The sequence below is a fragment of the Mus caroli genome, chromosome 4 (assembly GCF_900094665.2).
Source record: "Mus caroli chromosome 4, CAROLI_EIJ_v1.1, whole genome shotgun sequence".
Classification (NCBI taxonomy): domain Eukaryota; kingdom Metazoa; phylum Chordata; class Mammalia; order Rodentia; family Muridae; genus Mus; species Mus caroli.
The window spans coordinates 124,106,114-124,111,963 of NC_034573.1; the positions used below are offsets into that span (position 1 = coordinate 124,106,114).

The following is a 5,850-nucleotide window of genomic DNA, read 5'->3' on the forward strand; positions in this document are numbered from 1 at the left end:
CAGAAGCACTGCAGAAGCACTGGAGAAGCACTGGAGAACACTGGAGAACACTGGAGAGCACTGGAGAAGCACTGGAGAAGCACTGGAGAGCACTGGAGAAGCACTGCAGAAGCACTGGAGAAGCACTGGAGACCACTGGAGAAGCACTGCAGAAGCACTGGAGAGCACTGGAGAAGCACTGGAGAAGCACTGCAGAAGCACTGCAGAAGCACTGGAGAAGCACTGGAGAAGCACTGGAGAAGCACTGGAGAAGCACTGCAGAAGCACTGGAGAAGCACTGGAGAGCACTGGAGAGCACTGGAGAAGCACCGAGAGCCCCTGTACCAGATGCTGTTATTTTCTCAGAGACTGAGGATACCCACAGGCTCCTGGGAAATCAGAGGGAGGAGGGAGCAAGTCTAAATAAACAATAATTATGATGACTAGATATGAGGCCTGTTTGTCTTGAGACAGGATCTTGTCATGTAGCCCAGGCTACCTGGCTATTGATGGAAGGCCTTCTAGATGGAGAACCATCTTCCTTGAGGTGTCCAGGGAGCTGTGAAGAATAGAAAGAGGTGCTTGCCTGTTATCCCAGCACTTGGGAGGCGAAGGCAGGAAGATTGGGAGTCCAAAGTCATTCCTTAGGAAACCTAGCTGCCTGGTTAAAAATGGCCCCAAAAGTCAGGCGTGGTGGCACACGCCTTTAATCCCAGCACTTGGGAAAGTGCAGAGGCAGCAGATTTCTGAGTTTGAGGCCAGCCTGGTCTACAAAGTGAGTTCCAGGACAGCCAGGGCTGTACAGAGAGATACTGTCTCAAAAAAAGAAAAGGCCCCAGAGATCTGTTAGTCCAAGGGAGAGATCTGTGAGTCCCTGATGCCTATATGACTTTCCAGGACATCTGGGGCAGGTGACAATCAGCCTCCCGAGTTTTTGTTTTGTTTGATAGTCTTCTCTTCCTAAAGCCAGACAGGCCACAGCAGGACTTCTGGATCCAGCCCTAGGCCAATAAGAGCACAGAGAGCCTGAGGGAACCAAAAAGGGGCGGGGGGGGGGCATTGAGTGACCTCCTGGCATGCGACCTGTTCCCTAAGCCAAATGTCCTTACAGACCACAACTCAGTAACCCAGAGCATGGGGGGGGGGTATGGAGGGGATGGGGGGGGGGTGTCTTGCAAACACAAACCATCAATAAGTAAAAGGCCAGTGGGACCTCGCTCTTTGTCTCTCCTGAGGAAGTTTACTGAGGAGAGACACAGGGAATGTCTTTCTGGCTGGCGCTTCCCACACAATGCAGTCCCCACACAGTGGCAGGGAGGACGCTGACAGAGGCTCCAGGGAGTGGCCATGGGCCTGGCTTCTAGAAAGACAGGTTGAAAACCCAGCTTCAAGGTAAGATCCAGAGCTGGGACCCCGGCCAATCAGTCCTTTGGCCTGGTTGCCATGGAGACCGACAGGCAGCAGCTGCTAGGGAAAGAACAACCTGCAGCTTCTACATCTAGGATCCGGCGACACCGTGGTGGGGGAGGGGACGCATACCCTCCTTTCTTCCTGAGACCCTATCTGTCCCCAGCTCACGGGCTTTCAGGGTCTCCACAGTCGCCAAGTCACAAAACAAGAGACAGGACAAACCCCAATTTCTTGCCTCTAGGCCAACGCCCATTCGGTATAACAGCTTTCTGTTCAGCTTTGGGAGCAAACAAGACCTTCTAGCGCTGAGGCCTGGGGCCCTGGGAGGGTTTCTCAGTCACCTCCAGGAAGGGACCATGTCCTTAAATGTGAATCCCAGTGTATTAGCCACTAGAGGCCAATTTGGCCCAGCTTTCTGTCACTTGCTCTCTGGAAAACCTGGCTGGCCAGAGAGTCTGTGAACAGCCTTTGTCTGGGTAGGGAGCTAGCTGAAGCTGAGCCCAGAGGCAAATGGAAAGTGACAGGGTTTATTGTCCCCTCGTTTGATCCTACACTGATATCATTAATTTGCAGCCTGGCTGGCATCCTTCAGGCCGGGACCTTGCGGGCCAAGCCCCCCACCTCCCCCTTACAGGTTATCTCAGGAAACCCCAGGCGGGAGGGGAGGGGTCTGGGATCCAAGTCGTTGGTCCTCTTTCCAGAGCAGCTGCGGGTACCTAGCTTTCATCTTATTCTGTGAAAGGAGATGCGGGGCTGGTGTCATCTGGGGCTTTGAGCTTCTGAGCTGTGCATGTGAGCAGGGTCCTTATGTAAGAGAACGGAGACGGCGTGTGGAGGAGCAAGAGAGGACAGAGAAAAGCAGGGCTGCGCCTGGACTTCCGGGGCAGCGGGCAGCAGCTTTAATCAGGATTGTAGCGCAGGCAGGGGCGTTATGTAAGAGAAAAGCCTGCGCCAAGGAACACCAAGGCAATGAATGAGACAGAGCCATCACTTCAGACCCCATGGCCCTTTCTCTGGTGGGAACCAGGATGAACTCTCTTCCAGACACTGCCATATTGCCATTATTTATGATATCAGAGCATTTAATTAAAAAACTGTGTGTGTGTGTGTGTCACAGTCAGCGTGTATCTGGAAGTCAAAGAGCAACTTGCAGAAATTGATTCTCTACCATGTGGGTTCCCAGGGACCAACTGGGGACATCAAACCTGGCAGCAAACCTCTTTACCTGTTGAGCCGTGCTGCTGGCCCGAGAACCCCTTTCTATAAAGGATGCGAGCACTAGCGATAAACTGCCCTTTGTCGTCGTCCCCTGCTCCTCCCAATGTTAACAATTTCATGTCGTCCTAGAGACTCGGGTTTTTCTTTCTTTAGCCACCACATCGCTATGTCCCGCAGTTTTCCCCACCGTGATGTTTCTCACAGCTAGGTTCTTCAGCAACTGCCAACCCATGACAGACACTTGGTGATTTGTTTACATCATCCATCGTTAGGAGTCACACGGGCTATTTATAGTCTTTTGTTAATAATGAATAATAATGCTTTGGGTGCTCATACAGCTGGGGCAGCAGGGAGGGAGGATTTCTAGATGTGGAATTGCTGGGATAACATGTCTGTGTATCTAATTTTCCTAAATACCATGGGCATTTATTTTTAAGCTTTTTTGGTTTTGTCTTTTTTTTTTTATGTTCCAAGACAAAGATGTCCATTGCAAAAAAGAAGCCAGAAAGAAAAGAAAAGCATGTGGGGAGAGAGAAAGCATTGTGTCTCTTGATCCAGCAGCCATAAACTGTTTACAAACTTGGGGCATGTTTTTCTTTCAGTTATTTCTATTTATTTCTCTCCCTCCTGCCCCATCTACGGCCCCCCTCGCCCTCCCTCTCCCCTGTGGATAACCATGTAACACGGGGTTCATCCTCTCCTTCTACCTTTAGTGGGTTCCAGGGATCCAACCTGACTTCTGGGGCAAGAGAGCAAGCACCTTTACCGCTGAGCCACCAGTCAGCCCTGTTTGTTTATGCTGTTACTGGTATGGTGGTCCAATCGCATCGCACTGTTTCCTAAACAGCTTTTCCTAACCTTATGAGCATTCTCCCTCATCTCTAACACCTTTTTCTAAACACTCTTTTTTATGATATTATGACGGGCATTGTAGGCGCCTACCATACCTTTTCAATCCGACCCCTCCATTGCTGGTCTTTAAGTTGCCCTACATTGTTTTCTACTACATGATCTCAGTGATTTTTAAAAAACCATTGTCCTCATTCCAATGACTGTCTCGACGTGCCACACTCCCCAAAGGAGAAGTACTGGTTCCCAAACCCACAATTTAGTAAATCTGTTTTTCACGTTGACTTCTGCATTCCAAACGGACCTAGGGTTATGGAATGAAATGAAATCTTCTTGGTGATTTTTTTTTGTCTGTAGAGGTCACCCTGTGCAACCCCGACTGGCCTGGCACTTGCAATCCTCTGGCCTCAGCCTCCCAGACCCTGAGACACATACGGCCACACCCAGCTTTGTGTATGATTTTTAATGGAAAAATATATAAGCACGCCCGCCTTTGTCATAGAGAAGAGGCAGTGAATCAGAGACACATTTTGACAGTTTTTCACTACATTATTGGTTGGTCTGTTGCTGAGACCTGCCAGATTTTTCTAAAAAAAAAAAAAAAAAGTTGCAGAGAATTCCTTTAAATGGATGTGTCCTAATTAAATCAATCAATTCTATGGATATCTTTAAGATTTTTTTTTCCCCATCTCTAAGCGTTGAGCTAGGGCACTCCCCACACAGCTGAGCAATACCTCCCTGTAAGTGGAACTGAGTCCCAGGGACTGCCCGCTGCCTTCTCCTGACAAGGGATCATTTCATCTTTACAGGCAAGGGACAAAGTTAGATGCTCTTCATACAAATGGTCGGCTTGGACACACTTGTTTGCCTTGTCACCAGCTGCCTCTCCCCCAACCCCTGACTCAAAGGGAAACAGCTTAACTATTTGTACAGTATCTGTCCTCAATTGTCTTTATGAAAAGGATCTGTTTAAAGATTAGCAAAAGTGAGCTTTTTTTTAAGTGAGCTTTTCAATCTTAAAAAAAATGTGGCCAGTTTTTAATTTTTTTTTTAGCTATTTTCTTCATTTACAGTTTTTAAACCTTAAAATATGGTGATGCACATTTGTAATTCCAGCACTTGGAAACAGAGAGAGGGGAATCTAGGAGTTCAAGGCCAGTCCCAGATACCTAATGAATTCGAGTCTAACCTGGGCTACAAGAGATCATGTCTGTAAAATACAAAACAAAACTGTTATTTTAAAGTCGGTTTCTGGGAGAATTCCCTTATCCCAGTTTTACCGCTGTTTCCATGTGACCTTGGTTCAAGACTCCTCCTAAACAGCCCATAATGCCTTAGGACAATGCGGCATGGGTAGTGACATACACTAGGTAACCAGCTCGGTCCCCGCAAGGGAGTCTCAAAGGGAGTCAAACCTAAGACCAGAGGACAGGAGGCTTCCAGGCTGGGGAAAAAGCGGCGGGGCGGGGCCGGCGGCTTTGTTCTTTCCAATGCTGGTGCTAGCCTTTGCCGCACTGCAGGGTGCAGCCCCAATAACCCGCAGCCCCCCAACCCGAGGGTCTGGGAGCTTTGACGGGACTCCGTCGGGCTGACCAGGTCATGAAAGGGCCTGTGGCTCATGCAGCGTGCTGGGTGCTGCGTGCTGGGTACTCGGTGCTGCATGCTGGGTGCTGTAGCCGGGCTCGCACCTGTGCCCGCATTCCGGACGGTTCCCGCGGGCTACTCTGGAATCCATTGCGCCTCGGGCTCCGGCTCCCAGCACCCAGCTACTGTACCCCAAAGTCAACCGCGGAGACGCCACTGCTCTCTCTCTCACCCTCGCCCCTCCCGGGACCGGCCAAGGACAGCGCCAGTGTGCAGCTGTGAGCGCTGCAGGTGGCTTGGGAGCAGCTCCAACGAACAGGGCGAAGCCATTTTCTGGGCGGATTTGCAAAAAATTTCCACTCGTGGTGTCATCACCATGTTGGAGCATCACAGCCAATCTCCCCTCCCCACCCCCACCCCCGCCTTCCTTTCTCTACGGACTTGCTTTTCTAAGGAGAGCAAACGCCAACCGCTCAGTGCTCCTCACATGGCCCCACCTGTGTGGTAGGGGTGGCGTTGTGGGAAAGCACTGACCTTGAGGCTTAGTCTGGGTTGTGCTCCTAACTGCGCATGCCCCCACGTCTTAGTCTTTTCATCTATTGAAGGGAAGGGAAGGATTAAAGCTAGACAAGGGCAGGTATGGGTGAAGTTGGGGCTTTGGAGGATGATAGACTAACTCAATTTGTCGTCACCTAATAAAACTAAAAATGCCGGGCAGTGGTGGCGCACGCCTTTAATCCCAGCACTTGGGAGGCAGAGGCAGGTGGATTTCTGAGTTCGAGGCCAGCCTGGTCTACAGAGTGAGTTCCA

The 5,850-nt window shown here is 50.3% G+C and overlaps 1 long non-coding RNA gene across 1 annotated transcript in view; it reads left to right on the forward strand.

Annotated features, from left to right (window-relative positions):
- The first annotated feature begins 1,283 nt into the window (after window positions 1-1,283).
- The window catches only part of LOC115030896, a 7,993-nt gene continuing 3,426 nt past the window's right edge, over window positions 1,284-5,850 (forward strand). The window contains exon 1 of the long non-coding RNA XR_003836493.1: window positions 1,284-1,371. This is a non-coding gene — a long non-coding RNA (uncharacterized LOC115030896). The remainder of the gene's footprint in view (window positions 1,372-5,850) is intronic.